General features: G+C 38.9%; 1 protein-coding gene across 11 annotated transcripts in view; it reads left to right on the top strand.

Moving 5' to 3' along the window:
* The window catches only part of FOXP1 (forkhead box P1), a 631073-nt gene that overhangs the window by 242083 nt on the left and 376469 nt on the right, over nt 1-12521 (top strand). The window contains exon 4 of one of the 11 annotated variants that reach the window (XM_050781331.1): nt 7627-7744. The exons of the other annotated variants lie outside the window; for them this stretch is intronic. The gene's annotated coding sequence lies outside the window, so the exon portion shown is untranslated. The remainder of the gene's footprint in view (nt 1-7626; nt 7745-12521) is intronic. 11 annotated transcript variants of the gene reach the window in all.

Raw genomic sequence — 12521 nt, 5'->3', positions numbered from 1 at the left:
ACTGTATACAGCTGTATAAGATGTCATCGTTGGGGAAAACTGGGTGAAGGATATATGGGTATTGTACTATTTTTGTAACTTCTTGCGGTCTATAATTATTTCAAATTTTAAAAAAAGAAAGAGGTAGATTTTACACTTCGATCAAGGTCTGTTTTTTATTTTTATTTTTATTTTTGTTTTTTTGGTTTTTTTTTTGAGACGGAGTCTCTCTCTGTCACCCAGGCTGGAGTGCAATGGCAGGATCTCAGCTCACTGCAGCCTCCACCTCCCGGGTTTAAGCAGTTCTCCTCTCTCAGCCTCCCAAGTAGCTGGGACTACAGGAGCCTGCCACCACGACCAGCTAATTTTTGTGTTTTTAGTAGAGATGGGATTTCACCTTGTTAGTCAGGCTGGTCTCAAACTCCTGATCAGGCTGGTCTCGAACTCCCGACCTCAGGTGATCCATCTGCCTCAGCCTCCCAAAATGCTGGAATCACCGCGTCCGGCCTGTTTGCTTTTATAATCCAGATTTTTCACTGCTTTGCCTTCTTAGATCATTTGACTAGGAATAATGTGGTCTCTGTTCCACTATCTTTATAGGGTTCGAGTTTTCAGGTCTCCCAGAGCACATCTCATGGTTTCCTATAAGTCCCTGGTGATTTTAGGAATAAAGATTCATCCTTGATTTATGAAATGATTTGTAAAATAGATTGTAATTAATTCCTGATGTGTACATGGAACCTCATGTGGACATCTAGAAAAGAGAATGGCAGTAGTAACCCAAAGATTTAGTAGTTTGCAGCATGTAAATCTGATAAGCCGCAAAAAAGTTTAATTCATAAGACTAGTTATTTATGTCGCAGAAAAAAACATGAGATTCAAATTCAGAAGCCTATGTTTTAAAGCTGTACTTTTGGCTAACTTGTTTTGTGATCTCAGTTTCCTCACTTAGGAAATCATTGAGAAGCGACTCATGCATGTTCTACCAAAAGTTTCCATGGATAAATAACTTTGAAACATTCCAGATAATACAACTTCAAACCTTTGTCTTTACTGAGTAAAAATGATTGCTGTAGAAGTTGTTCAGTCTTATGACTGGAGAGTTAAGCTCTAGGATATGTTGGTGGATTTGTTAATAAGTTCATTAAATCCTAGTAAGATTTTATTTCAAATCTTTCTTTTTTTTTTTTTTTTTTTTTTTCGTTTGAGATGGAGTCTCGCTCTGTCACCCAGGCTGGAATGCAGTGGCGCGATCTCAGCTCACAGCAACCTCCGCCTCCTGGGTTCAAGTGATTCTCCTGCTTCAGCCTCCCGAGTAACTGGGATTACAGGCTGGTCGAACTCCTGACCTCAGGTGATCCACCCGCCTCTGCCTTCCAAAGTACTAGGATTACAGGCATGAGCCACCACGCCTTGCCTCTTCTTTTTTAATGTAGGTGTTTACAGCTATAAATTTCCCTCTGAGTACTGCTTTACCTGTACCTCGTAAGTTTTACTATGTCTTCATTTTCATTCATCTCAAAGTATTTTCTAATCTCCTTTGATTCTTTGTTTATATAGGAGTGTGTAGTTTAATCTCCCCTTGTTTATGGATTTCCCACATTTTTCTGTTATTGATTTCTAATTTCATTTCTTTGTAATTGGATAACATACTTTTAAATTTACTGAGCCATGTTTTATGGTTCAGAATATGGTATATCCTGGAGAGTGTCCTTGAGAAGAGTGTATATTCTGTTGTCATTAGGTGGAAGTTGCTATGGATGGATGTCTGTTAGGACTGGTTGGTTCCTAGTGTTGTTCCTGCCTTCTGTGTCCTTGCTGATCTTCTGCTTCATTCTATCCAGGATTGGTAGAGTGTTGAAGTCTCCAGCTGTTATTCTGGAGTTGTCTATTTCTCCTGTCAGCTCTGTCAGTTTTGCTTCATATATTTTGGGGTTCTGTTTTTAGGTGAAGATTTTCTCAAAGAAAGCAAAAGAAAACTCTTCTTATGTTACCCACTCTCAGAACTTCATTAAGCTTTGGGGTTTAAGAATTAAAACACTCTCTGAAAAAGTTTAGTTTTATAGTGGCTTCCTGACATTGATGGAGACATTTAGGCCATATTTACACAGGTAAAGAGAGATGAGAGATTGGTGGTTTTATTTAATCAGTATATTAATTTTTTTTTATTGTGGGCAGCTGGTAGGGTCCAGTTGAGGCCAAACCAACATTAACTTCAGTAGCAGATGGCAGGGAGCTTTGATTTACCGAAATCATTGTTTCATCTTTACTATTCACTTACTCTGTGTAGACATGGACTAACTCAATACAAACATGTTCCATGGGAAAAATATGCTTTTTATTTTTTTTAACAAATAAGAATAAGATGCAATTTTCTTGTTGTTAAATCTATGACTCCATAGCCTTTTCTGTGTGGAGGCCACGTGGCAAACTCCAGGTGCATCTGTCATACAGAAATTGCTTTTCCCCCCGAAATACAGAAATGTGAAATAAACCAATTTGGGCACAAGTAGTGTATGCTAGATTTACTTAGTATCTGTCGAACGTCTCCATACACTCAATGCGTTAGGGCAAATCAAAGAGTTAGAACTGCCTAGTTTCTGCACAAATACATATATAGTTTCTACTTAGACACTGATGCTACTGATTGATTATTTTTGCTAACAAAGCTATGGCGAAACACTTAATTCTTTTCAGCAGTATTGTAAATTTGTTCTAGACATATGTCAGTGGGAAAATGGGGGGCAGGGGATTATCTACGCAAGCACGTGTGCACATACACAGGTACATACACATATGCATCAAGAGATACTTCCTCACTGAAAGATGTTTAAAAGGGTATTTATCTTTGACATGAAATAATTCTTCAGCCTTTTTATTATTGTTAAACATATTTGGGTGTTTATCTATGAGCAATAAAATAGTTTAGCCACGACTTTATTATATTCACTATGAATGAAACATGGTTTTTCAGAAGAGATTTTACATGTATGTTAAAGTCATTTTCTTGTCATTTATGTGAATGGTCCATAGATTCGATTGCTGGTGGAAGAAACCATGTGATTCCGTATCTTAACTTTCTCTCAGAGAGGAATTATTGTCTTTGTCATTTTGTTTCAATGTGCGACCTCCCTACCTGCTGGGCTTCCCAACAGCGGTCAGCTAACTACTGTCGTACCATACTGCTACCAGCATTCCTGGTTCACAAATATGAAGTAAACAGAAAACCTTGCTAATTTGAGCCCAGTAGGAACCTTAACACTGTAATGAGTGACTAATTTTGAAAGCAGAGAGGCATCTCTTACAAAATTAGAGCCCAATTTTTTAATGATCTTAAATAACTAATTGAGAGTAAGAATGGTACTTAAGAAAGAGTGAGACACTGACACATTGAAGAGTTACAACAGGGAGAGGAGACTCCTCCAGGAGCCCTAGTAATTACACAGTCTTCCTTCGTTGCCACTGATGCTAATCTGAGCATGGGAATGATAATGTACCTTAGAGGACAGGTTTGTGGTTGAAATGCGCTTGATAGATTTTGACAAATTAAACAGTGGTAAAGATGTTTGGAAGTTATCCAGGTCCTTACCATTATTTATGTCAGTGAACTAGAAATCAGTGGTTAATTTGCAGTTCTTATAATTTTTATGATACTTGTGTTGTTGTAAATTTAGCCGTGTGCGGCATCAACTCAGCAGGATACATTTTATGTTGTCAGCTACCTTTTGACATCATAATAGATTTCATTTGCCAAATCCTTCTCGATAGAATAAAATGTAAAAGAGAGCTGAACAGAACATTTGGATCATATCCAGACACTAGTAAACATATGACGGACTTTCTGAGATCAAAAGGCTCAGATATGGAATAGGGGGAGAAATTAGACGCTTTTGGTGGCTGTTTTTCTTTTTCTTCTTTTTGCCCTTAAACCATCCTAGTGTTCTTTGCTACATAGGCGCCTTTTATCTTGACTCAAAGCTAGTGTTTCTTAGTGTGTGGTACCTTGCACAATTACCAAAGTGTAATTTAAAGTTACTGATTTTCCACACCTTTTAACCGTTAATGCACCTTTGTTAATGTCTTCTTTATTGCACTGGATCACAAGTTCTGTAGTCCTATATTTTTTTCTCATTATGTTTTTATATCCATTATATTATTTTAAAGAAAAATACTGACCTGGTGTAGTGGCTTACGCCTGTAATCCCAGCACTTTGGGAGGCCAAGGCGGACAGATCATGAGGTTAGGAGATCGAGACCATCCTGGCTAACACGGTGAAACACCGTCTCTACTAAAAATACAAAAAAAATTAGCTGGGCCTGGTGGCGGGCACCTGTAGTCCCAGCTACTCGGGAGGCTGAGGCAGGAGAATGGCATGAACCCGGGGGGCGGAGCTTTCAGTGAGCCAAGATCGCCTGGGCGACAGAGTGAGACTCCGTCTCAAAAAAAAATAAAAAAGAAGAAGAAGAAGGAGGAAAATATTGATACTTTCCTGGGCTCAGGTTGGAAAAGTATTTTGTAGTTAAGATGTTTTCTTTCTCCATCCTTTTTCTCTAGGTTATTCAAATCCCTCCTTCATAATTATCCACTTCTATTATACTGACCCTTGTCCTGCTAACAGCTGAAGAGGATTAGTGGACACCCCTGCCTTTGTATCTATTTGTTCTCTGAGATTCTTTGTTTTGACCTCTAAATAATTTCTTTTTAGGCCCTCTGCTCTTTATGTGACACATGTTTTTGCAGATCTCACTTTGATCTGTATGAACATCTAGCCTCTCATTTCTCTTATGTCATTTATCCTGCTTAGAAACATTTTATGACACCATAAGTCACGCTCTCATTTTTTCCTTTCATATACCTCCTTCAAATCTCTTCAGAGGAAATTCCTCCTTAATACTTACTATGAGCCCAGCAGCAGTACAGAGGTATGATGACTGTGACCTAAGGATGTCCAGCCCTGGAGAACGAGCGCTTCCTTGTCCTCCTTGTGTATAACGGAGTTACATATCTTAAGTCCCTTGTTTGGAGTCTTTGTCTGGCAGGGACGCTGCTGCTCCACTCTGCCATAGCCTTCTCTGCTCCCAATGTCTAATAAATGTTTAATGATAATTGAAATGATTAGTTATCAATCCATAATGGAGAAGAGCTTATTAACCTTTTCTGATCATAGCTACATTATCCTTGAGATGAAAGTTTTTGCTCTCATGTACCAGCAACTGGAAGTCAGATCCATTGGACTTATTGGGGTCCCTACTGTGTCATGGCATAAAATGGTTTCGTATCATTTATCAATCTTCTGGGAAGTATATGCCCTTTGTTATTACTTCAAAGAATAGCCAATATTTCTTTATTTGAGATAATATATGTATAGCTATATAATGTATTTGGGGGCCTGCACTTTCAGTATTTTTATAAAGTAGAACAGTTATAGAAAACTACCCACCTACTCCCGACTATATACATGCTGCGCACAAATCGGTTCTGAACCAGATGTCCTATTTCCATACTGTATAAAAGGTAGCCATTGTCTACTGCAGATGTGGCTGGTATAACTGACGAACTAAATTTTACCTAATTTTAAATTTACATTCTAATAGCCATACGTGGCTACTGTATTAAGTTGCATTCATATATATGTATTTGCATATATTTACATAAAAATTGTTTTAAGGCAGGGAACCTTGCCACCCAAATCAAGAAATTGAACTTAGCCACCTTGAAGTTTCTCCTGTGTCCTGTTCCACCCACAGCCCTTTCCAAAAACAACTCGTGTTTTCACGTTTATCATAATCATTTCCATTTGTTCATTATTTGATCACCTACATGTGCATCCTTAGACACCATAGTTTAGTATTGTCCACTTTTTAAATGCTTGATGTGTCTTTTATGTTTCTCAATCTGAAGATTTCCTGTCTATGCCTTTCTTTTCTTTGTACTTTACCTTTTGGAGGTCCCTGGCCCCCTGAGCTGTAGGGTTCCCCAGAGCCTGGAAGTTGCTGATTGCATCCTCAGTTCAGCGCATCCCTCTGCCTTCTTTATCTCCTGCACATTGGCAAGCTGGATCCAGAGGCTCATGTTTGATCCCTTTAGCACAACTCTAGATGATGTTGTGTTCTTTCATTTGTAAGGAATATGATATCTTATTGTCTGCCTTTTTGTGATATTAACGGTCATTCATCCTTACTGCCTAGATCCATTAATTCATTGGGAGATGCAACATGGTGATATTCCAATTCTTCTTATTAGCTGGGATGCTTTTGTAATTTTATTCTTCATCTACTCTTTAGTTACCCAGTGGTACTGTTCATTTAGGTAATACAGGATAAATGTCTAATTCTTTCCCTCTATTTACTAAGTTTCAAAATAATGAGTTGACTTGCTCTCCTTTTCTGAAAGTAACCATTAAATTTTCATGTTTTTATGAGAACACATGGACACAGGGAGGGGAACCTCACACATTGGGGCCTGTCAGGGGGTGGAGGGCAAGGGGAGGGAGAGCATTAGGACAAATACCTAATGCATGTGGGGCTTAAAACCTATATGACGGGTTGATAGGTGCAGCAAACCACCATGGCACATGTATACCTATGTAATAAACCTGCACATTCTGCACATGTATCCCAGAACTTAAAATTAAAATAAAATAAAATAAAATTTTTGATGTTTTTATAAACCATAAGTTTAAACATATTAGTAGATTTCAATTTACTGCATTTTTAAAACTTTTATTGAAGATCAAATTATCTGTCTTTCATGAGTGTGACTTCTTTGTGTTGGCTCCTCTGTCCTTCTGATATGACCCTATGGTCTTTCATAGCTTCTTTGCTCCCTGCTATGACAGAATGTTTCAGACTCACCTTGTCTCTCTCTCTCTCTCTCTCTCTCTCTCTCTCTCTCTCTTTCTCTCTCTTTCGACAGACTTTCGCTCTTGTTGCACAGACTGGAGTGCAATGGCACGATCTCGGTCCACTGCAACCTCCACCCCACCCTGCCCCCTGCCGCCCTGGGTTCAAGCGATTCTCCTGCCTCAGCCTCCGAGTAGTTGGGATTACAGGTGTACACCAACAAGTCCAGCTAATTTTTGTATTAGTAGAGACAGAATTTCACCATGTTGGCCAGGCTGGTCTCAAACTCCTGACCGCAGGTGATCCACTTGCCTCGGTCCCCCAAAGTGCTAGGATTATAAGCGTGAGCCACCACGCCTGGCCACCTTGTACATTTCTTACCTGAGAATTTAAATCAACCATTTTATCTAGAAACCCATTTCTTTTAGTGGAAATTTGTGTTTCAAGACATTATCTTAGTGCTAACAGTGCTCCTTGTTGTGTGTCCAAGCCTCATGAGTTCATCCTGATATTTCCGTTTCATATTCAGGATTACAGGACTTTTATTTAACCTCCTATTTATTACATCTTTATCTCCTTTCTTCCATGCTGACAGTTTTGGTTCTCGAGAACAAAGGGGATGGTAGCATTAGAAGATCCCATAATTGCCCATCTGCTTATTTTTCTACCTTACACACACAGCAGTGTTAGAATAACAATGCTAAATACTTCCACTACCAATTATGACTAGCAAAAAGAGTAAACGTTATATTACATATGCTGTCCCTAGTCTTACTCTGTTATTATTTTATTTGTTGGAGACAGGGTCTTGCTGTGTTGCCCAGGCTGGAGTGCCGTGGCATGATTATAGCTCACTGTAATTTCGAACTCCTGGGCCCAAGTGATCCTCCCACCTCAGCCTCTTTTGTAGCTGGGACTACAGGTATGTGCCACCATGCCTGGATAATGTTTTTTTATTTATTTTTTATTTTATTTTATTTTATTTTTTTGTAGAGGTGGGGTCTCACTAGGTTTCCCAGGCTGATCTTGAACTCCTGGCCTCAAGTGATCCCCACACCTTGACCGCCCAAAGTGCTAGGATTACAAGTGTGAGCCACTGTGCTCAGCACGCTCTGCATTATTTTTTAATAGTTGTATTAAATTTGCCTTTTCAGGACATTTAGCCATTTATACGATACTTTCCCCCTTTCAACGCTAACCCTATTTTAGTTTTAGTAATACAAGTATGTTCAATGCTCAATACCAGTTCTTCAGTCCTTATGTCAGTGTCTGTAGTCATTTTGTCTAAACTTCATTTCTATTAGATTTTTTGGAAAAGGCTCATGGGTACTGTATTCCCTGAATTCTTGAATTTTCGTAACAGTGTGCTGTGTTCTTTATACTTAAACCACAATCTTTACTGAATTAAAAGTGTTGTGTCACATTTTTTCTTTGCATATCTTAAATATGTTACTCTTTTTTCTTCTGGCATAGTAAGTCTTAAGTCCAGTAGTTTTATTAGATTATATCTTAGTGTTGGTCATTTGGGGCAAATATGCTTCAGTGTCTAGGGTTCTTTTGCAATATGTACTTTCAGAATTTTTTTTTTTTTGAGTTTCAGGAATGTTTCTTTGAATTATAGTTTTAGGTATTTGGACAATTTTCTTCCTTTGCTTTCCTCTCCAGGGATTCCTACTTTCTTTTCTTCCTTCCTTTTTTTTTTGTTTTGAGCTCTGTCACTCAGACTGGAGTATAGTAGTGCAATCACTGCAACCTCTGCCTCCCAGGTTCAAACGATTCTTGTGCCTCAGCCTCCTGAGTAGCTGGGATTACAGGCGTGCAGCACCACGCCTGGCTAATTTTTGTCTTGTTAGTAGAGACAGGGTTTCGCCTTGTTGACCAGGCTGGTCTTGAACTCCTGGGCTCAAGCAGTCCTCCCACCTTGGCCTCACAAAGTGGTGGGATAACAGGCGTGAGTCACCACACCTAACCCAGGGATTCCTATTTTCTATTTGTTGGATCTCCTTTACCTGTCTTCAGTATTAAATACTTTCCCTTAAATCCTTATCTCTCTCTTAATTTCTATTTGATTTTGTTTTTCATTTTAACCTTGTAGGTTTTTTAAAGCATTATTTGTTGTATCTGTTTGCTCTCTGTCCCTCTAGTGTATTTTCTCATTTCTAGAATGATTTTTCTTTTTTTCAAATTTGTTCTTTCTTCCCCCATTTCTCAGCCAATTGAATTCTTATTTATGTAATTCTTTTTTGTTTATTTTATTTTGTTTTGTTTTTCTGAGACAGGGTCTCACTCTGTCACTCGGGCTGAAGCGCAGTGGTGCCATCTCAGCTCACTGCAACCTCTGCCCCCCAGGCTGAAGCAGTCCTCCCACCTCGGCCTCTTGAGTAGCTGGGATCACAGGTGCACACCACCACACCCAGCTATTTCTTTGTATTTTTTTGTAGGGACAGCGTCTCGCCATCTTGCCCAAGATGGCCTCAAATCTCGTGAGTGCAAGTGGTCCTCCCACATCAGCCTCCCAAAGTGCTGGAATTCCAGATGTGAGCCACTGCACCTGGCTTGATTTATGCAATTCTTTCAGGTCTTATATCTTATTCTTAACGTCTTTTAGCTCATTTTGAAATAATAGATTACAGACATGTAGTGACATGTCTGATACGTGCTTTCATTTTGTGTAAGATGTTATTCTGTTCCTTTTTTTCTCATCACTTTGTATAGAATTTTACCTCAACATTTTTATATTGCTCATTTGCACGTGAAAGTGATTTTTCTGAACTTTTCGCAGGGAGGCTTTATTGAGAGAGATCTTCTAATTCCATAGCGCTCTTTCTTTTGGGTTACTTTCTACTACTTGGCTACTGGCATGCTTTCTAAAATATCTTTACTGTATTATTCTCTACTTTGAGGAGGCCTTTCTCTTTCTTTCCTCTTGGGTTTCTCTGTCCTTTTTGATTTTGATTCTGTTGCCAGGAGTTTTTCCTCAGTGTGGAGTCCTATGCTAGAATGGAGACCTCACAGCCCGGTTTTGAGAGTTGATAAGCCTTAGACTCCTCCCAGCTCTGCAGACTTTTCTTAATATGGGCCCTTTGCTCTGACCCTTTGTTGGAACGGGAAATACCCCACAGCCCTAAGTTCAGCTGCTATTTTAAACGTGGCTCACCGTACTGTCCATTTAGTACTTATTGGCAATATTGGGGTTCTTTTTCTCAGTTCTTTCCGTTGCTGCATTGCTGCCCTCTGCTTCTTCCCACCTAGATGCAACTACTCTAGGACTTGTGGCTAGCCTTAACTTTTCCACATCTGTTGTATTACAGTGTTTGAAGTGACACTGGTCTCCTGATTTTATTTTTTACTTTGTTGAGACAGAGTAGTCTTGCTCTGTCACCCAGGCTGGAGTGCAGTGGCATGATCTCAGCTCAATGCAACCTCCACCTCCCAGGTTCAAGTGATTCTCCTGCCTCAGCCTCCCGAGTAGCTGTGATTAATTACAGGCACGTGCCACTATGCCTGGCCAATTTTTATACTTTTAGTCAAGACAGAGTTTCACCATTTTGGCCAGGCTGGTCTCAAACTCTTGATCTCAAGTTATCCACCCACCTCTGCCTCCCAAAGTGCTGGGATTACAGGTGGGAGCCACTATGTCTGGCCTGATTTTCTTATATGTTTGTTTGCTTGTGGATTTTTGGTTTTGGTCTCTAGTTGCTCTGTATGTTTTTTATGTGGGGACTCAGCAAAATTCAAAAATCAAAAACTGTGCTTCTGCAAACTCTGCCTCTCTCTTTTGTAATACAAGTTCTACCTGAGGCTTTATCAAGCACATTTTTGCATGTCACTAAATGTTGCCACATAACCTTATTTTTAATGGCCACATAATATTCCACTACTACATGAATGTAATATAATTTATTAAACCAATCTACCATTATTGGGCACTCATGTTTTAATTGCACTTAATGCAAATTTCTTTTAGTTATAAATTTGTCCACAGATTCTTTACCATTTTTTCTCCCTTTTGTAGGTTTTGTGGATTAAAGTAAGCACAGCAAAAATAGGACTGTTTGCTGAACCTCTAACTTCCACTTCTTTATTTTTGTTCATTCCTATGGTCAATATCCATGCATTTTGAACTCAAATGTGTGGACTGTCGTCTTCTCAAAGGATGTTTTTTTCTGACTTGACACTTTAATTATATGAAAAGTTTTAAAAAAACATAGAAGTGATTTACAATATTTTATATGTAATGAATTATTTATTGATAAGATTAAAATCACAAGAAAGTAGAAATGCTCTTAAAAATGTGGGATCATCGTGCCTTAGAGTTAAGAAAACCTTTGCCCAATGAAGAAAAAGTAGAAAGCAAAGGAGAATGTTAAAGTACATATCACACAGAATTTAATGCTGGTTTTATGTCAGCCTGAGAAGTGATATTGTGTGCTTCAGCTTTGAAGCATAGAAGGAGGAAGAGTTATACGTGTTATTACATGTATAACTTCATGTTCTTTGTTTTCTTTTCTCTCGGCTTTTCTTTTGAAACAGGTTCTCCCTGTGTTGCCTAGGCTGGTCTCAAACTCCTAGGCTCAAGAGATCTTCCCACCTTGCAGCCTTCTGAGTAACTGGGATTACAGGCACAAGCCACTATGTCTGGCATGTTATTTTCTTGCAAAGGACTGTGTCTTGTCAAATGAACACTTGCATGTTAATAAAAATCATCTTACTCTGATATCAAATATTAACATTGTTTTTGGTGGTAGATACTTTTTTGGAACATGTATGCTGCGAATTCTTCCAGCGGTAATGTTATCAAAATTACACCTAGACATTTCACTGTAACTCTTCTCAGTGCTGTACTCTATTATAAAGTATTAGGCCTTAAACCATGATCACATTCTGATAATTGTTCTTCTCCTGTCACCCACCTGCAAATGTGTTTATTGCTGGCTGTTTTTTTCCCAGTGCTTTAGGGGAGGATCCTGTATTTTTTTTTCTTTTTTTAACATTCTTCTGTCTGATGCCCTGGGACAATCCTATGTTGTGACATTTAAGAGGTCTAGACTTTGTGAAAGGCTATCTCAGTGGGTGACAGGATCATTCATTCCACCTGTGTCAGCCATTGCACCCAAGTGGCTTGATCAGGTCACAATCCAGCTGGATCAAAAGGCACCAGACCTGTGCTCAGGGCTTCTTTTTTTTTAATTTTTAAATTTTTATTTTTTATTTCTTTGGTAGAAATGAGGTTTTACCATATTGGTCAAGCTGGTCTTGAACTCCTGGTCTTAGCGATCTGCCTGCCTCAGCCTCCCGAAGTGCTGAGATTACAGGCGTGAGTCATCGTGCCCAGCCTGTTTGCCAAATTCTTCTGCCTCCTTTAATGTAAACATGTTTACACCCAATCTTTTCAGCTTATCACGTGTCTTGAGCACTACTAAGTCACCAATGAAAACCTTAATTTCACATCTCTCTACTGCTGATGAATAAACTTTCTGGTGTAGTTTTAAATGACAATATTTGAGGTGCTTATGTGGCGTACTGTCATGTGTAGAGAGATTGGGGGAATACCCTCGGAGGACATTACTGATTTATAAAAATGTTGCCACTTCTGGGTAATAAAATTATAGACCTATAATGCACCTTATTTTGAAACAACGTATTATAATAAGCAAAAGAGTGACTTAGATTACAGGTACTTTGAGATCGAGATATAA

Source organism: Macaca thibetana, chromosome 2 (genome assembly GCF_024542745.1).
Source record: "Macaca thibetana thibetana isolate TM-01 chromosome 2, ASM2454274v1, whole genome shotgun sequence".
Classification (NCBI taxonomy): domain Eukaryota; kingdom Metazoa; phylum Chordata; class Mammalia; order Primates; family Cercopithecidae; genus Macaca; species Macaca thibetana.
Note: the sequence above shows the minus strand (reverse complement) of the source record. Positions and strands in the feature narration are given on the sequence as shown.